At 39.1% G+C, this 21,322-nt stretch overlaps 1 protein-coding gene across 5 annotated transcripts in view; it reads right to left on the reverse strand.

Annotated features, from left to right (window-relative positions):
- Positions 1-21,322, reverse strand: part of LSAMP (limbic system associated membrane protein) — a 648,009-nt gene that overhangs the window by 245,542 nt on the left and 381,145 nt on the right. The window lies entirely within an intron of this gene.

Below are 21,322 nucleotides of genomic sequence, written 5' to 3' on the forward strand. Positions count from 1 at the left end.
GATGTTTTATTCAAACTTCCATGTCCTAAAGAAATAAACACTGGCTATCAAAATCCTCCACCTGACTTCCAGTCTCACACATAAACATGCACAACACCTCTGTTTAGGAGCACAGATCAATCCTCCCTCCCCAAGAGCAGTCTCCAGGGAACGTGCTGTGAGGCTGGAGCTCTCAGGCCAGGGATTTCTGAGGCAGCACGGCCATCTGTGACTCTGTTCGTCTCCCTCTCACAACACGCGTGCTTATACAACACAGTGTGTCTGCTGACCCTGTCTTCCAACAAGGGGTGCTTTTAACCATGAGTTAAACTCTGGGTTCTTATCAAGAAAAAATGCTGGGCAAAGAGGGCAAGGCTGGGAAGAAAAGACTATACACATCACTTACAATGGGTACAAATCAGCCACAGTCAGTGAGGGGGGCAGGAGGAATCTCTCCTATTTGGCTCTGCATCAGCTCTGAATTTCATATTGCCCGGGGAGCCAGCAGGGCTAGCATCTTACCCATAGAGCCTGGGTCAGACAACACTATGAAGTGGTCACAGTGGCCGTGCAGTTGGAGGCACACTGAGTCCTCTTGTCTACCACCATTCAATTGTCTGGAGGCAGCTGACTTTATGGCTGTTTTGTTCTTAACAAACCATAGGCCACACGAGGCAGAGACTCGTGCTGCAGCAGTGAGTGGGATTCTTGGGTTTTTATCAGCTCCAAACAGCTCCAGATGGACTGAGAATCAGGCCTGTTGGCCATCAGAAGTATTCTTGATTCTCAGTCCACATTGCCCCCTTTTTATTCCACAGGGAAAAGAAAAGTGCACCCTCTGTTACTCTACCTGTCCTCCCTTTGGCTTCAGGCAAGTCACTTAACCTCATTTGGCAATGATTTGGGCCTAAGAGACTGTCCTTAAGGATCTCTGATTTCCACAAGTCAGACTCACTCACACCTGTCACACTGGCCTGAAAACAACAGTGCCTAGCTTGATGTGGCTTCTCACTAACTGTATGCTAAGGGAGTGAATGCATAACTTAACTGAATCTTCAATATCATGTGCAAAATTACATGGAAACAATTAATACTCAGAGCCACTTGTGATTACTTTGCTCTCTTTGCCTTTTGCTAATGCTTTTTTCCATTAATTGTACCTTCATCACATTTCTCTTGATGGTAAAATAGCCCAAGAAGCTGAAGCCAAAACTGCAAATTTTTAGCTTCCTTCCTCTAATGCATAGAGGTTATATGAGAGAAGGTAATGTCAGCCTCTTTCCATGTCCTGTAAATTGAATGTATCCCCAGAGTAGCTGAGCTTCAAAATCTCCAATATATTTAACCTATATATGTGTGCATACATACACATATAGTGTATATAGTATATATATATATATATATATGTATAGTGTGTATATATATATAGTATATAGTACATAACATGTGGATGCACATATATGTGTTAGTAGAAATATAAAAGAGTGTAAAGATTATAAAACATCTCCCTCTGTTAACTTTTCATGAAGCTCCAGAACATATCAGGCTTTCCCTTATGCTGGCCCCTCTGATAGTTTTGAGAGTCAGATCAGGTTTCAGCTATAAGCCAGCTGGTGCCATTCATTTAAAGGAAAACAGCTATGTAAGTGAGCAAGATTCTAATCACTAAATCTAATTACAAAGTAGAGTAAATTATTACAAATGTTTCTGGAGTGTCTTAAAACACTGTAAAAAAGAAAAATTATCAGCCCAACAGAAATCTGCTATGCTGGTAGTTGATAGCGTCGTTAGGGATTAGGACATTCATGTGTATAACTGTTACATACTCTGTTTCTGACACCTGAATCTAGTATTCACACATTAAAAACTTTATAACCTTCCTCTGTCATTCAATCAGATGCTAAACTGTTCGACTCAAAGTAAACCTTGGTTTATAGATCCTAATGAGAGTAATAGGAACATTTCACTAATATTAGAATGAAGGGAACTTCAAACTGCTTCATTAAAATGGTAGCAATTAGTCAAGGGAAGGAAAAAGCGGCAGGGAAATGAAGAGATACTTTACACGGATGTGTGTATTTCCCCGTGCAGATTGACCCTCTTCTATTTAACATCCTTTATTAAAATATTTGAAATGCCACACATTCTCTATATCACAATGTAAAACTAAAAGACAAACACATCAACATTTACTCCTTGGCTTCCAAACTAGCCGTCTGCTCAGACATGTCTTACATCAGTTGCATTTGCATGTTGTCAGGGCATCATAGATCTCATCCTTTACTCCATCTGCTTCCTGGAGGCATGAATGTGTGTGCTCATAGCATTCAGAGCTCTTTAGAATGGGATTCCCTAATCATTGTCTAGTACGTCATTGGAGGTTGTGGAGGAGGCTATTAATGCTCAGCAAGTGTCTGTGTTCCTCCACATTTTCCAAGCTCCCGTGGTTAGTTTAGGACCATAAAACTAGGTTTGGGCCAATAAAATGTGGAGGAAAGTGAGGTAAGCCACATCTAGGCCTGGCCGTCAAGAAATGTTTGCATGTTGCTCCAGCTCTTTCCTATTTTGTGATGGCAACTGTGGTGACATGTGTCCAGATGGCATAGCTGCTATGTAGCAGGGGCTATGAACTGGGCTTCATAAGGAAAAAAGCCACAAGAGTCCTCAATATCTAAGGCAGCTAACATTGATTACTCTGATCAAAACATCACTAAGAAGAGTAAACAATATGACTTTTATTTAGAAGTGTACTGTCCTAAAGTTGGAAATGGGATGATGTTCTCTCGAGGTCTTTCACATTTTGTGAATTATGACTATTGAATGAACATCCTCTCCTTTTCCATTCAGTGAAGACTCTGATTGTCAATGTCTAATGACTACACAATTAATCTTGCAGTCTTCTCATCCATTTGTTTTTTTTAAATTTTCTGACCAGCTGTAGCCTTCCATGTCTGACACTGGCCCTCATCTATAAGACACATATAAGTCTCTCTTCTGCTCTGTGGTACTAAAGCCATACTGCAGGGTCAGAAATGGATGCTGGCCTAATTCTGTACCTTGTTTTTGTCTTTGCCACCTTTCAGAAAGTTTCCTACCTGCACACCTACTTCTGATTGTAAGCCTTTAGTGTTAAGAACCTGGAGGTATCTGCTTCCAGACCCCTGACCCATAAATCATATATCCTAGAAATGTGACACTCTCAAGTTTGAATTTTATAATCTTATATATAAGATTCACCGTGTGAAAAGCAAATGCTCTGTAAAATCTAAGCAAATACAGTGTAAGGAATATTATTTGAATTAGCAAAATGGCATTTCCCATCAAGAGAGTCACAACCTCTATTCACAACTATAGAGATAATGAAACAGTATAAGATATTTCTAGAAATTGCCTGAGGAAATATTGTACTAAAAATGCTTATTTTGTACTCCAGGTACTATAACCAAATTTCTCTCCATTTGCATATGCTTGCTAGTAAATAGCACAGCTGCCTGGAAATACATGAGTCTTAGGTTATATTTTTGGCTTTCCCTCTGTCTTGGTATCTTTTATACCTGCAGGTTTTTTTTTTTTTTCTTTCCCCCTCCCCCCAGCTAGAGGAGGAGGACAATGCCTCAAGAATTATTTAAGGAAACTGTGTTACATAATCAATGCAAGGACTCAGAGCCCTCTGTTTTATTCCCTTACTTAAATACAAAATCATACTTTATCAGGACAAATAAGGTTTCTAACAAGGGTGGGGTCTGTCCTTAGCTTTCCCATAGTGAAAGGGTTCTATATTTAGCATTATGCAGGCCTCATTATTATACAATCATTCCTTCATAAGAAAAACATAAAGGAATTTCACTCAAAATATTTCCAGTACATGAGTTATTTTTAAGGCCAACCAGGGAGAATTTCAGGATAATAGTGAGGGGAACATACTGAAAATGTGTGACTCTGAATAGAGAATAAGATCTGACCCACATAAGTAAACAGAGTTATCTAAAAGCAGCTCATTCACTAAATATAAGGCTTCAAGGGGACCTAGATTTTGAGCTCCCTACTTCCTCTCATTCCCAGTAGGGCTCCTTCGGGCCACAAAAATCTCTCTATACCTCGGTGTATTCATCTCTAAAAATAACAGATGCCAATTTTCTAGATTCCAGGATAAATGTAAGGATTAACTTAATCATTTAGGGTAAGTATATTGGGTATATATGCTTAGGATATTTTCTTTTAAGTAATTTTTTTCAGACAGCAAAAAAGGAAGATAAAATTGACTCAGGACTGTATGGTAACAGGACTGATTTTCATGTGAGGCTCTAGAAAATGTCCCATGATTTTGTAATTATATGTGGTCTAGCACATGTTGTAACACTAACTGGAGACTTAAGGATTAATCTTGTATATAGGTCAATAGTATCTTATATAAAAAGATTCTGCCCAACTTCCATGGTTTAAGCTTATTCTATGGGAGATACAGCTTTAGAAATCAATAAGGAGGGCTGCTCCTTGAGTTCAGTAACACAGCTCTATAGCTAATGCTTCTCAGTACCCATGAATATAAAGGTCAAGGGTCTAATGTCAAAGATGTCAGAGTGACAAATGCTCTGATGAAACGAATAAGTCAGAAATGTCTGAAGACATATAAGAGTAAGAACCATCTCTTTCAATACATATATATATATATATATATATATGTATATATATATATATATATTATAATTTAGTGATTAGACACTGGGTTTTGAACCCTGGCCAGTATCCAATCCCAGTTCCTCAATTTACTAGCTGTTAAATCTTGGGAAAAACTTTGACTCAGTTTTCTCATCTTCAGAATGAGACATTTAACCTATTTCATAAGACTGTCAAGTATTGAACAACATAATTAATGTTTGTGAAATATTTAACTAGATCCCTGGAATATATAGTATATGCTTATAATAAATGTTGTTGATCATTGAACATGTTAGTGCCACCTGACTGGAATGTTGGGGACAGTGGTTTAAAATATTTTTTGGAATACAAGAGGGAATAAGTGAATGAACGAATGAATGAATGAGAGGAAGACAGAAGACTTCTCTCTGGAAATATATTTTTAGGAGGTAATGATGATCAGTAACTTCTATCTACTTTAATCTGTGATTTCTCTGAAGAGTAAAGCATCTCGATGGTATTTATTTCTTCAATAGTGTGATACCACTAAACGCTTTCTTTCTATTTCTAATGTGTTTGCTCTCAGATGAGTTAAAGGCCAGCTCCCCTTCTGAGATGTATACTACAATTGCTCAGCACTGCTAATTTTAATTGAAGGCAATTCATTTGGTAGGTCTAAAGTAAGATACAGAAGTGTAAGTCACAAAGGCAAGGGAGGGGAGGGCACCAGAACAGAACTTTTACACAAATGCTTTTCATTTTCCCCATAAGACTAATGATCGAGATCTTCCCTTATATTGGGTTAGAGTTATAGTTGATTGGAAAAACCATAATTGAATAATTTCTCTTCTATGCAATTAAAATACCAACCTTAAGGCAGCATTAGAATATTTCACATATTACTTCAGGTTTTCATGCAAGAGTGGAAAAAAAAGTTTAATTTGATGCAGTTCCAAGGTCTTTATTTCCCGTCAGGGTATGAAATGGCCTATATTTAAATGTATAGAGGTGCCTTCAGAGAACCAGTTGCAGAGAATTAGAAGGCTGTAACTGGAAGCATCTTTTGGGGTTGAGCAATGTAAGCTATTGTGAAAACTGAACAATACATGTTGAAATAATTAAATCTTTTGGAAATGATTGAACTGGATGTTTTCAAATAAGCAAATCTACATTTGTCACTCTGAATCCTTTTTATGGAAAGATGGTATTTCTTCCTCCTGTTTAGGTAATTAAAAAGAGTCACCTGATGATCATTCATTATCAAACATTTCCGCACATGGAAAAAATGTTTTGAGGATGAGACCTTGCTTGTGAAATTTCACTCTTCAAACGAAGTCTTTCTCCAGAAACTATTATTCACAATTGGAGAATGGGATTAAGAGCATTACTTCATGCCTAAGTAATGTGTTCACAGCACAGAGCATCTCTTCCTTGGTGGCTAGGTTCCAGTGTCTGCATTTTATGTAGACGCCATGCACCATCCTGAAAAGCTGGACAGTTTCCAGTAGCATTAGAGTTTGGAGGAAGAGCTGTTGCTCCTTAGAACTTTACTTCTTTTATGAATATTACTGTCTCAATTTATTTTAACGCAATGAGTGGGAGAGAAGGTGGGAATAAAATGCATTCATAGAAGCCTCTATCTAACAGTCCTGATGGTATGGGCATCACAAAAAGAGGCACAAGAAAACCTTTGAGAGTTTGGAGCCTGCTGCATGAGAGAGATAAAAGTAGAAACAGCAAATTGGCTGCATTACGAATGGCAGGTGCATTTGTTCACTGGAGGCAAGTTGGCAATTTAGTTTTCAATGACCAGCTTGTCTCTGTAAGGTTCACCTTTCAAAGTCCTCCCTTTTGCCCTCAATGTACATCACCAAAGCTCTGCCTCATCTTGAGTCCCTATGCTCCAGGTAATAGTAACTCTTTACCCTGCTTCTTTTTGGAAAAAAAATTGTCCTGGTGCCCTTCTCTGCTCATTGGGAGTGGAATTAAAAAGAAGGAAATGGAAATTGCTGAAGTTAGTGCAGTGGAACAACATACCCACAGAGAAAGCAAATGTGTGTTGGGTATGGATGGTTTTGTCTTACCTTTGGAAACTCAAACTGAGGGGAGGGGAACTCTAGCAAAACACTGTCATTCTGACCTCACTGTAGCATTTCTACAAATAGCACAGAATTCAAAGCCTTTTTCTTGCTGCCAGGATGGGACTTAAGAGATGCAGATCAGAGAAGAAGAATTCAGAAGAGAGAGGTTGATGAGAGCAATTTGTCTTCCAACTCTCTGCTTCAGATAAGCAAGGAGAAATGACTGCTTCCTGGGTGCAGCTCATCTGGACAAAAATCCATCCATTCATTTCCCCTTCACATTAAAGCACACATAACCTTGAAATGTACATGACATACATGCCAACACTTGTTTATTTTTGTATCCACTGTTCTTATTATATTGATTGGTCCTTTGAAGACCTGTGTTTCCATCGTTATTAACTATCTTAGCAATTCCTCAAAAGGCCATGAAAGCACTCAAATCAGCTATTATTATTATTAATAATAACATAATAATAATAATCCTCTTTTGAACACTTATGGTACAGATGGAGAACATCATAGTAGGATCTCCCATGAGATCATTTTGGAGACTCTAAAGTGTCTGGAGTAAAGTAGGTCACATGGTGTGTGTGTGTGTGTGTGTGTGTGTGTGTGTGTGTGTGTATGTCTTTTGACATTTCAATGAATTTATTCAGTTTCTAGCACTGTCCTATTCAGATCATAGCAAAAGAGATGTCAGTTCTATTTTTAATTGTTTGAGGAACTTTCTATACTCTTTTCCATTATGACTGTACCATTTATAATCTCACTAACAGTGCACATGAGTTTCTTTTTCCCCATATCAGGGTCAGAACTTGTTATTTCTTGTCTTTTTGATGTTCACATGGTATTTAAGGCCTTTGCTACTCAACAAAGTGGTAAACTGATCCTAAAAAAATAATCAAAGGTAGAGCGTATAACAATAAGAGATTTTTTAATTACACAGTTGCCTGGCAATAAACATCAATGTATCAAACATGCTTGTCCTAGGTTTAGCTGCAAATGGATGAAACACCTCTATCTCCAATTTGTCTCTTTTTTTTGTGAAATCAAGGTCCTCAGAGATTCACTCAGCATAATATACTCTAGATCTATCCATGTTGTTTCAGATGGCACAGTCTCACCCTTTTCATGGTTGTGTAATAATCCATTGTGTGTGAATCACATTTTCCTTATTGATTAATCTATTGATGGGCACATAGGTTGCCTTCGTGTCTTGGCTATTGTAAATAATGCTGCAAAGAGCATAGGAGCGTATATATCTTTTTGAGTTAGTGTTTTCCCTGGATAAATACCCGATGGTGGAATTATTGGATCATATGGTATTTCTAAGTTTTTGAGGAACTTGTATATTGTTTTCTACAGTGGCTGTACTAATCACATCCTCATCAATAGCGCACAAGGTGTCATTTTTCTCCACATCTTTGCCAATACTTTTTGTTTCTTGTCTTCTTGATTCTAGCCATTCTGACAGATCTGAGGTGATATCTACTGTGGTTTTTATTTGTATTTCCCTTATTATGAGTGATGTCGAACATCTTTTCATGTGTCTCTTGGCCATCAGTAGGTCTTCTTTGGAAAAATGTCTATTCAAGTCCTCTGTGCATTTTTTAAGCAAATTGTTTGCTTTTTTGGTGTTGAGGTACATACATCCTGTAGTTATTTTGGATATTAACCCCTTATCAGATATATCATTTGCAAATAACTTCTCCCATTCAGTAGGTTGCCTTTTTGTTTTGTTGATGATTTCCTTCGCTGTGCAAAAGCTTTTAATTTTGATGTAGTCCCAATAGTTTGTTATTGTCTTTGTTTCTTTTGCCTTAGGAGAGAAATCTGAAAAATATTGTTATGACTGATCTCAGAGAAATTACTGCTTGTGTTTTCTTCTAGGATTTTTACGGTTTCAGGTCTCATTAGGATCACCTATTCTTATGTTCCTGCTATGAGAAAATGTTAAGTAATATGAACAATATCTAACATTTATCAATATCTAACATTTATCAAGCACTTACTAAGTATTTTGCACATATTAATTCATTGAATCCTCTTTACCCTTCTAGGAGATAAGTACCATTAATATTTCCATTTTATAGATGAGGAAACTGTGTTACATAGTTAACCTGGGTTAGACTCCTAGGTCTGCTAATTTCTATTTTAAGACTCTGTACTCTTAACCCCTACTCTTTATTCTCTATAGGCATTTGGCAGTCTATTAATAAACTTTGAGTCAATTGACCTGACAATATGTTCCTTTCTCTCTTATCCAGTCTGTCTGTCTCTCAGAGATGAATGCTTGTTACCAAAGGATGATCTTATAGAACAAGGAAGGTAATCCTTCTGTTAGTGTTACAGAAATAGCTATGTTCCCCTGCTAGAAGCTCCAGGAGGGTAATGATCCAATGTCTCAGTCTATTCCTTATATGTTTGGAAATTTTATACCTTTATAAACATCTTTCTAGTGCATGGCTTCTCAATATTGGCACTACTGATATTACGGGCTGGATAAATCTTTTTTTATGAGAACTGTCTTATGTATATATAGAATATTAAGCAACACCCCTAGCCACTAGCCACCACATACCAGTAGCTCTTCCTTCCCCCATCCTATGGCCAGTTGTAACAATCAAAAATATCTTCAGATGTTGCCAAATATCCCTTGGGGGGCAAAACCACCTTTGGTTGAGAATAACTGCTGTAGACGGTTGTGTTGGATAGACTAAAAAAGGACAATGACTTACCATGTTACTGGTAAATATAGATGGCATGACCCATTTTTCTCAAAGACAATGGCAGCTTCCCCAATAGAGAGTTTGACCATGAAATCAAATTACTCTTGTGTCTCTAGTCTGAGAGTAAAATTAACTATGGGATCGGGTTCTTAAACAGCTCCATAAGGCAGATTAATTTCATTCCTTGGGATGTTGCTCCAGTTAATTAAAAAATGATAAGGGATAATTTTACCTATTACCATTACTTTTTTTTTTTTAATTTTTTTTTCAACGTTTATTTATTTTTGGGACAGAGAGAGACAGAGCATGAATGGGGGAGGGGCAGAGAGAGAGGGAGACACAGAATCGGAAACAGGCTCCAGGCTCTGAGCCATCAGCCCAGAGCCCGACGCGGGGCTCGAACTCACGGACCGCGAGATTGTGACCTGGCTGAAGTCGGACGTTCAACGGACTGCGCCACCCAGGCGCCCCTTACCATTACTTTTTAAACATCCATATCTAGATACTGTTTTCCTTTTTAAAAATTAATTAATTAAAAAATTCTAATTCAGGTTCTTGCAGAAGTTTACCTTTCTCCATGTAGAATGTGAACCATGATGGTTCTGGCAGGCCAAAACACATAATTATTAAAGTCAGTTTAATGCCAACAGACATGAAAAGGTGCTTCTGATTCTCTACTCTGCTTGAGTGAGGAGTGATGCCACTATCTACCTAACTCAAAGCAGATGTCATCTCAGCACCAGGCGACAAAATGGCATTTCCTGGCATTGAAGCAGCATCCCAGCGTGAAATACTATCCAACAAAACTTACCAGGAACACCACTATGTTAGCTTGCTGCTATGCAAAGCAGACCTGCCAATAACAGCTGGCCTGTGTGCAAATGGCACTGTATGATTGGAGACAAAATGGAAATAATCCATTCTTAATGTTTTTCCACCTACCCTTTCATAGATTCCTCTACTTTATTTCCCTGATCCTTCTTTACTAACTTAGGACAAAGGTAACATTATTCCCCATATATTTCAGTATTACAAAGTAAGAATTCTTTACATACATGGACAGACAAAATGTTCTCAGGGGAAATACTCCAGGCTGATTACCTGGCAGTGTGTTGTGTACTGAGAGAAATGCTGTCTGCTTTCTGGATGGAAAGCAATGGGAATAATAATATGTAAATTGATGTATCAAGATTTCTGAAAGCTCAGCGTTATTTCCCCTTGCCCAAAGATTTCACCTCGCCTTATTAACTATTCTAACAACCCTGCCTTTTTTGTTGTTGTTGTTTGTGTAATTCTTGTTTCCTCCCATTTAGCACATAGAAAAAGGCATTAGTAACACTCTTGGTTTTAAATGAACCCTATTAATATTCGCCTCTGCAAGGGACTCTGGGATAATTTTGATAAATGTGGCCATGAAGCTGATCTGACAGAGCTGAGTGTGATATTTGTGTGTTCATGGGGAACTGCTTCATGCACAAAATGGGGACAGACTGAGATGGGGAGTCTGGCAGCTCCCTATTTCTGAGCCACAGCTAGTAACCCAAAGTAGAAACATAATTCTACTTAAAAAACAACAAAAACTCCGAACCCTAATCCAAAACAAAACAAGCAATTTTTAAAAGATAAAACAAACCCACTACTTTCTGATTGAGAGGTTATTCACTTATCAAAATCCTCAACTCTCATAACACTGGTTGGCCAGATCCAGAGAGAAGCACTGGAGGGTCATGAGAAGAAAACCTGTGTGTATAGGTCCAGACATGAAGACAGGAGTGAGCCTGCAAGGCTCAGACTGCATTTCTTTCTGTTTCCCCTTAACAATGGAAATTGCCCCTGAAAGAGTAAATGCCCTGTAGTGATTACATGCCCAGATGGAAGAAAAAAAAAAAAAAGACAGGCTGCCAATTCTAAAAAAGCTTTAGCGTAAATGTCAGAGGTTCTTGGATATAGGATCATTCCATATACAGAGATTGCCTGAAGAGGGCTTCACAAAGGTTCCTAGTTTTAAAATGGAATACATAAATAAGTGATGGAATATAGAAAGATTATGCACAGCATAAAGGCAGCTATTAATTATGTTAAAGAATTTTCTAGCCTAAGCAAGATGAAACTCCAAATGTGAACACATACAATAATAGAAAATTGAACTTCTTTCTACAGCTGCCTCCAAATATTGCCCTTCATTCTCTTTAGCATTTCTTTATTAATTTGTATTATTACATTTGATTCTATTTTGGGAACCAGTGTCTATTTTCACAATACAGAAGTACACAGACAATCACAGCAAGTGTGTCCTGCGCACTGGCGGAAAACAATTACAGAATGAAGGCAGTAGTGGTAGGGGTTTGGTGACCATAGTTCGGGAAGAGATGGCGTACCTGGGAGAATATGAGAATAGAGTAACATAAGAGAAAAAAAGTGTAAAGCCACAGACAGTTCAGAATGCTTGTTCTTGGGGAGGAGGTTTTTTAAAAGTACAAAAGGTAGGAATTCTGCACAAATTGAATATTGCTTCAGCGTTTCTGAGAAGCATAATGGAAAAGATGATGCTCACATGGCTATCATTTATCAAGCATGCATATAAGAGCAAGCCTTGTTCTAAGAATGTCTTATTTAATTACCAGGTTGCTCTTGCAATGTAGGTTATTATTATACCCACTTCACACAAAATTAAACTGAGGTTCAGAGAGATTAACCATGCTGCAAAGTAAACAGCATCACTCTCAGGAGGAAAACAAACAAACAAACAAACCAACAAACAAAAACCAAGGCTCCAGTTTAGGGCTTCCCAAAGTCCCACAGGATACAGAGTCAGAGTCTAGGCCTGTCTAACTTCAGAGGAGAGCTCTTTTTATCCACTTACTCATACTCTTGATGGATTTGACCCTTGTATAAGGAAGTGGGAAAGAGAAACCCCTTTTGATGGGCTAAGTAGGTGTGTTTGCTACTCAAGCCATTCTTCATCCATATGGAGTCTTTCTCTAAAGAGTCGTATAAGGCAACCCCACTAACATAACATTTCTTAGAATTTAAAACACATTCCAAAGCTGTGTATTTGAAGCTCGTATGGCTCTTATTCTGGGCTGCATTGCCTTTGGGGCAAATACAGCCCTCCTATTCTTAACTTGGTTGCTGGGAGCCTGCACCTGGTAGAGGCATCTCCATCTGGTTGTCCAATCAGAACCCATTAAGCATTGAGGTAGACTGCCTGGAAGTGGAAAATAGGGAGCAGGGAATCTCAGCTTGGGCTACATGACTTCACCTTTGGAAAATAAGAAACAGGAAAAAAAAATACAGCCCACACAGCCTACAGAGCAATTGTTCCTACACAGCAACTCTGGTCTAATTGATTTGGACACCACGGCTAATTTTCCCTCAGACATCTGTTAGCGCACATTAGTGGATGTCGTTAGGTAGGGAGGCGCAGATTAGATGAGGAGCAGAGCTCAAAGGCCCTGGTTTGGGAGACGGGAGCAGACGGAGGAATGACAACAGATAGAGTCTGTCAGCACCCCAGCAACGTCAGATACTTCTCCCGCAGCAACCCTGAAAAGAAATGGTAATGGCTGGGAAGCCAAGAAGTGTTTTCTGAACTTCCAAGGGCAGAACAAAGGTGCTCCAGACATGAAGACAGACAAAAGACATATGAAATAAAGACAAGAACAATCAATGCTCCTCCTCTGTCTCCGCAAGTCTCATTCCTTCTCATATTCCAGACATTACCATGCAGTGACAATTCCAGGGCTCACTCATATACCAGTCAGGCAGGTGACAGAATGCTGCTCAGGTCGGATTTGTCCAAATCATCTTCCATTGGAAAAGGCTGAGAAATAAGTCCTGATTTATTTATTCTTTCTTATGCAGCCATTCTCAAATACTTAACTGATGCCAGAATGCAGTTCCTATCCTCTGGGACATGTTTTGCAGTTGAGCAAGTTAAAAAAAAAATCATCTGATGCCCTCAAGGAAATCCTCTATGCACTGCTCTATACTGATGACTACTCTCCCAACAAATACATTTAAAAGATTATGATCCTTTTTCAGAAACAGCACAATGTTATGCATTACAAATAAACTAGAGAAAGAAAAGGCTGCCATCTCAGTCCAAAACAAAAAAATCTTACATACAGGCAAATATTTCTATCAGTGATATAGACTCAATCTTTTCGTCACTGCACCTGGCATCCTTTATACAATATCCCTCTAATCATTTCACCCCCCTCCAAAAATCCTTACTTACCCAACCCCACATCTAAAGTCAAATATTCTTTGCAAGGCATTCAAAGCGCATCATATCCTTGTGTCAAGTGATTATCCAAGCTTCATTTCCTCAAATTCCTCTGGTTCCTTAATTTAAAACAGGTTACTTGTTACTTGCTGAACATTCTAGCCAATCCTCTACCTCTCCATGTCTTTCTTTTGACTCCCATCTCCCTTTGACTACCTGCAAAATTCTGACTTATCTTTCCAAGCCTTGTCCCACATCCCCTCCACAGTGAAACCCTTCTTCTATTCCAGAGAGTCATTCCCATTCTGTGTGTGAAATAGACTTTGTTCATGTTTCCACAGATTTTATAAAACATAATTTTTTTGGCATTTCTATTCTTCATTCTTAACTTACCGCCTTGGCATCCAGCCATATTTATTTATTTATTTATCAAAAAATTTTAAATGTTTATTTATTTTTTTAATTTTTTTTTTATTTTTTAAAAAATTTTTTTTTCAATGTTTTTTATTTTATTTTTGGGACACAGAGAGACAGAGCATGAACGTTGGAGGGGCAGAGAGAGAGGGAGACACAGAATCGGAAGGAGGCCCCAGGCTCCGAGCCATCAGCCCAGAGCCTGACGCGGGGCTCGAACTCCCGGACCGCGAGATCGTGACCTGGCTGAAGTCGGACGCTAATGTTTATTTATTTTTGAGAAAGAGAGAAACAGAGCATGAGTGGGGGAGGGGCAGAGAGAGGAGACACAGAATCTGAAGCAGGCTCTAGGCTCTGAGCTGAGCCGAAGTCGAATGCTTAACCGACTAACCCTTTTTTTTTTAACTTAAAAATTTTTTTTTAATGTTTATTTATCCAAACATATTTGGACCTTAATGGCAGGACTGTGTTATTAGTCATCTTTGAATTCCCATAAACTGGCACAGTGCACGGCATATAATAGGCCCTCAACAAATGTTTGTCAAAGGGATGAATTTATGAATCAACTGTGCCATTGAATGTACCGATCTTGATAGCAGATGGTGGAGTGATTCATTGTTAGAGAAAAGTATCAATGATAGGATTTCTGAATGAGCAGGTATCTTTCACTTGGTAGAGTTGACAAATGAATTCATCTTAAAAATCTCTGTAATGCCTGCACATTCTTCACATAAAATGGCAAAGAAAGAGTTGCCAAACACAATGCCCTAGAATGTCACCAGTCTACCAAAGAAGGAATATTTTGTACACTACCGTTCTGAAGGCTAAGTTATGGTGATTTATATCTAAGACCTTGAAAACTGATGAATTAGAGTGGGGTGACAAAAGATAATGCACAAAGTTCCCACAAAAGCATATCTCAGAATAGTGTGATTTAGCTATGGACTATGAATTATGTCCACCAGAAGAAATATAACAGAGTCACATAACTCACATTGTGATTAGATAAACAAATATAAATGTAAAAACAATCTTTCCTGTGAGCTTCTTTTTCTTCTATACTACCTTAATGGCTGGAGAGGGGTGAATTAAATTGAAGTATTTATTTAGCACTTATTATATATTACACAGTATATCAAGTCCTTTTGTGGTTATTTTAGACAAAGTATTATCATCCTCATTTGAAAGGTTAGGAACTGTGGTTAATGAAATTATATAATCCATCTAAGTCACAGATCCCAAGCTGTAGTACCAAAATCAAACAAGAGCTCTGGTCTCAAGGCCATGAGTCCTTTCACTATGCAATAACTTTGTTTCTTTTCTCTATTTGGTATGGGACAAAATAAAATATGATGCAAAGAAGACACAGGAATTGAAAATAAAGAGGGCTAAGGGACTACTGAAACAGAAGAGGTGAAAGGCAGTGCAGGAATGGATATGTTGGGGTTCACTGCTGTAACTCTTACAGGAGCTGATGCTATAGAAGTTCAGCTGAGCACAGAACCTCTCCTTGGTTCACTCTCACATAATGATTAATAGATGATAAATACAGTGTTCGTGTTATAGAGGCTTGCAGTGCCTTGTTAGAGCTTGAAGCCAGGGGTGTCCATCTGTCCTAGCTTTAATGGGATTGATCAGGCTTTGCTATCTCTGCTTTCTGCCAAACAGAATCAGAAGGCATCAGTGTTAGTAATTTGGGAGCAGTTTTTGGCTACCTAAGTGGCTGTTAGTAGAATTTATGGACAGTAAAGCTCGATTCAGGGCCAGCCTGCAGCAAGACCAGGGAGTAGGCCATTCATCTTCTCTATGTTCGTAAGCGCTCCATTCTTCCCAGTGACCATTAGCCAGGAAAGAAAGTATTTGATACATTCTAGTAATTTATAGCAAGGTGTTGGTGGTATCTGCCACCTTCTCCTCCACCTGCACTCAGAGACAGCTATTTTTTTTTTTTTTAATTTTATTTTTGGGACAGAGAGAGACAGAGCATGAACGGGGGAGGGGCAGAGAGAGAGGGAGACACAGAATCCGAAACAGGCTCCAGGCTCTGAGCTGTCAGCCCAGAGCCCGACGCGGGGCTCGAATTCACGGACCGCGAGATCGTGACCTGGCTGAAGTCGGACGCTTAACCGACTGCGCCACCCAGGCGCCCCGCTATTTGCCTTTTAAACTCAGTCTTAAGTTCTATGACTATACAGTAGTTGCATTAGAAATTATAATAGGATGGTTCTGATATAAACACCTTCGCTGACCACTCATAAAGTTGCCTTCCCCCCCTTTTTTTTGATTGGATATGAGGGGTCTTTGGGTGCTTCATGCATTTCCTAACTTTTATTTTCATGAATCAAATAATCATTTTTTTTCTTGAGGAGGGTAATAATGAATGCATAAAAATACATTTTTAACATCACTGCTTAGCGTTCAGAAATTGAACTTAAAAACACGAGTGTTACTCTTATGTGGATCCTGAGAAACTTAACAGAAGACCATGGGGGAGGGGAAAGGGAAAAAAAGTTAGAGAGGGAAGGAGCCAAACCATAAGAGACTCTTAAAAACTGAGAATAAACTGAGGGTTGATGGGGGGGTGTTGGCTGATGGGAATTAAGGAGGGCACTTGTTGGGAGGGCACTGGGTGTTGTATGGAAACCAATTTGACGATACATTTCATATCAAAAAAATAAATAAAAATCCCAGTGTTTTCACTCTATATTTCTACTTCATGTATATTTTAACCATCATTAATTGCTGGGCCAAAACAGAGAGCAAGGTAGAACTAGGTTCTACATATGTTTTTTTTATTTGAAGAAAAGTCAAAGTTCTGCTTATTTATCTTATTTAGCGGAGAATCTGTCTCTTTAAAGAAAAACTAACGAGTTCCACGCAGCCCTGGGATTATTCTTTTGCTGGATAGCTTCCATTTGTACATTGCCTCCCTTCCCAGATTCCCCCTGCTCTGTGCCCTGGAAGGCTGACCATATGAATTATGTCAATGGCATCCTTGCCTCCAGTTGAGATCCTCCAGTGAGGAACATTGCAGAGAGATTTGAAGGACGGGTCAGAGTGTGGTCTAGGCATTCATTGCCCTGGCTCCGGCACCAGTGTCTCCATGGGCTGGAGGCAGTCTCCCACTATAGACCCAGCTCTTGTCAGAAGCACTATGCACACAGTTCTCTCTTTTTCTGGCTTCTAGTCACTGTTCCCTCCCTTTACCCTTTCAGACCTAGAGGTGATAACAGCTCCCTGGAGTTACTGGCCCCAAGGCTCTGCACTATCTCCTGTGATTTCCTTACTCCTGCCTCTTGCCCAAATATTTGTAAAAATATTCCCAATTAAACTCCTTTGAAATTATCCAATTTGAGTGTGCCATCTGTTTCCTGCAGGGACCTTTACTGATAAAGCCCTGTAACTCAGATTTACCTTTATTCTGAAGCCTGGATATGCTTCTTGGGAAAATTAGAAAAAAAAAATGCATCCACTAAGTCACAGGGTCAAAAATGGGTGGTTTAGCCTAGAAAAGCACTAGGAAATCAGATGAATTTCCTATGCCAGATACTGGCCGTTATAATGTGGCTCACATTCACCCACTGAAACATGCTTCCCAGCCAAGGTTTTAATAGCAAAATAAAAGGTTTGGAGTCAGCAATGCTCTCCCCAGGCCAAAGGCATATTTCCTAGTTACTTCTAAACAACTTCTTTTTTAAAAGATCCAAAATATGAGTTGCTATGAAATGCTGTCTTTTTTTCTAACAGCCATAAAATTCATTTATATTAGCAGTGTGATTCAATGATGTCTTGTGAAAAATAAATTTTGCTTTAAAAGGACACAATGCAGGGCACATTGGAGTCTGAAATTCTAACATGACTCCTTGCAACAATTCCAGATTTCCAGGGAAGTGTTAAATAATAATAACAATAATAATAAATAATAATAATAGAATGAAATATTTGAACTGGTGACGTAATGAAACCTTCTTCCACAGCTGCCTCCAGTAGAAACCTGTGAGAGTAGCATGAGGGACATACTTGGAAGCCTCATTGTCCCCTCCAGAGGTATGAAATCTGCAGTTGAAAAAAAAAAATGAAAGAGCTTGGGCACCTGGCACAGCTAAGGGCTGTGAATCATCAAGGCCAGCCCAGGAGCAGCAAGGTGAATGACGGTGACCTCCCTTGTCAGGTTTTAGCCTCCTATCCATTTGGCACGAAAAACGAGCGTTTAAAATAGCTTTCCTGCAGGTTCCATGTGACTTGTCACTGGACCCAGACAGCACAAAAGGGCTGATTAGTGAGGCAAAAAAAGAGGATCTTCTCCTGAGATGACTTCCAAAAGCTGCTTCTTGCAGCACAAATCTCCCTTTGAAAATGCGGAACTTTCTGGGAAAGGCAGCAGCATCCTCTCCTTCAAGTGACTGAAATTTGCTTGGGAATCCTTTTTTTTTTTTTTTAATGAATATCACCTTCTAGCTTTAACAGTCTTTACTTGAGGAAGAAAAGAAAATTCAAAGGACAATCTCTCATGAAAGCCTCTAACCTAGTCTTCTTTCCCACTGGCCTTTAGCAAAGAATCCAGCCTCTTGTTCATAGAGAGTTGTGAACAATCGCTTCTTGACCAGCCCTGGCTGTCAGCAGAGGCACAGGAATGTCAATTCTAATTCAGATGCCTACACAGAACTCGAGGAAGTCCTCACTCAGGGCTGCCAGTTGAGAGGCACTGGCAGGTGTTGATCACCGAAATGGTGGAGGGGGCTGGGGAAGGGGGCAATTCAATTTTCCTCTCCTGATGGAGTAAAATTTCTCCCTGAGGGAATACAAGTGGAACAGCTGTCATCCTACCATCAACTGCTTCAGAAATTCCTTGCACCCATTTAATCTTTAAATGTTGAGCAAAGCACAGAAAAACGAGAAGTGCTAAGATGTGAAGTAAGATAAAGAAAAGAGAGGATGTTGGATTGAAAAGAAGAAAAAAAAGAGTGGTAGGGAAAGGAACCATGGGGTGAAGAATTGTCATGCTGGGATGGTCAGTGATCCAAGTATCTCGGGACTGGTCAACAATGGATGATAGCTTATGATTGCAGACAATATCCACTGTGCATAGAGCTTGCAATGAAGAGAAAGGAAAGGAAGAAAAAGGATAATGAAAGAAGAACAAAAACACAGAGAAGCAAGAGAGGGAGGTAGACAGAGAGAGGGAGAGGGAGGGTGGGGACAGAGAGAACGTAACAGAAAATACAAGAAATGTTACATGTGGCTTTTATTTCCCTCTTGATGCATTAAACATCTTGGGTTGAACTTTCGCAAATAAAAACTTATTTTAAATTAAAATAATCATAGAATTTATACTTTCTATATAAATTTATTATAAGAATTGCTTCCTCCCAAAATGTACAGAAAACTCATGGCTGGCATTATGCTTCTAGGTCCCTGATAGGTGGACACTGTGTCAGTGAGGCCAAGAAGTTCAATGTTAAAGGATGAGGGGCAACAAGGCAAGACATTCTGCAAAAGAGTTCTGGTGTTGAAACTCCCATTAAGAAGAAATTATTCACCAGCTACTAGTTCCCAGGCATTTGGGGTCCATTACCCAGGACACTTCTGCCCTCGTGCATTCTGGTAGCAAACAAGTCAGTGTGGTGTCATTCAAGGTGCTCAGCTGCTCCCAAACCCATTTCACATTTCATTGCTTAGCTGGATGGGATGTGATTGTATGTGCTCTTTGGCCTCTCTAACCTGGTAGAGAGAATCAACCGGTTCTGAAGCAAAACTCAGTTTCATGAAAGGAAACAGACTGGAATGCAGACTGAAAAGACTGGAAATGAGATCAGGGTAAAGTATCTCTATTTATAAGTCAGCCTCACTCTTGGCATAAGGGAAAGGAGAACCCTGAAGCCCAGTGGAACCCATCACCGGTTGCTTACTGTTACCAAAAGTAAAAATTCGTAATTTATAACTTTAAGCATTTATCTCCATTTTTATTTGAGAACTAGATATCCCATTCCTAGATGTATAGCCCTGGCTGCAAATGTTGTGTGTTCAATTCAATTAGATTAGGTTATTGAGCTCCTAGCTCAAGGCCCTTTGCAGAAAACAATGGGCAATTTACTAATAATTTTTTCCTATCCTCACTGTTCTTACAATTCAGAGGAGACAGACAGATGGACAACCATAGCACAATGATATGGGTGACACTGTGGAATGAAAACAAGAGTTTTGAGGAAAGAGAGATCATGTATGGATTCTGGAAAAGTCTCTGTGAGAGGACAGCATTTAAGATGAACAGGAATAATGCAGAATATTGAAGAGGTAAAGAAGAAATTCTAGCCTGAGGAACATTTTGTGTAAAGGTTCAAAGGTAGTGAAATTCTTGAGTTTTCCCAGAATTGACAAGTAATTTGATATGACTGAAACATGGGAAATATAAGTCATTATAAAAAGACACATGGTTTGAATGTAAGTTTATAAAAAATTCATGGGAATGACGAATGTCAAGTTAAAGTGTGATACTTTATTCATAGCTGTTGGTATACAATGTGGAGCCATTCAAGTGATTTTACACAGAAGAGTAGCAGACACTAGTGTGTTTTTGAAAGGCAACTCAAATAATGGAGGGTTTTAGACTGGAGACAACTGCTAAATCTGCTTTTCTTTCAATCCTATACACTTACTATTTCATTTTTTAACATTGTGTTGCTTTTCTATTGCCACTATTACAAATTACCACAGACTTGGTGGTTTAGAGTAGTACAAACACATTATCTTACAGTTTTAGAGATCAGAACTCCTAACTGCGTCTCACTGGACTAAAATGAAGGTGTTGGCAAGGCTGTGGTCCTTCTGGAGGCTCTAGAAGAGAATCCATTCCTTGCCTTTTCCAGCTTCTAGAGGCTACCTGCATTCCTGGGCTCCTGGCCCCCCTCCATCTTCAATGCCAGCAGCATAGCATCATCAAAATCTCTCTTCTTGGACACTCTGCTTTCATCATCACATCTCCTTCTTGGACTCATTTAAGGACCTTTGTGATTACATTGGACTGACTTGGATAATGCACAATAATCTTATCTCAAAGTCTTTAACTGAAATATCTGAAAAGTCCTTTTTGCTATGTAAGATAACATATCACACGATCCAGGGATCAAAATGTGAACACTGTCAGACTGGAAGCATTATTCTGCCTGCCACAGACATACTTAGGTCAGAGTATAAAGTTTAAAAGGAGAGGGTGGAGTGTGATGCTCTAAGCATAGACTCCTAAAGACCTG

This window comes from Herpailurus yagouaroundi, unplaced genomic scaffold (assembly GCF_014898765.1).
Source record: "Herpailurus yagouaroundi ecotype Mexico unplaced genomic scaffold, PumYag 162, whole genome shotgun sequence".
NCBI classification, from domain to species: domain Eukaryota; kingdom Metazoa; phylum Chordata; class Mammalia; order Carnivora; family Felidae; genus Herpailurus; species Herpailurus yagouaroundi.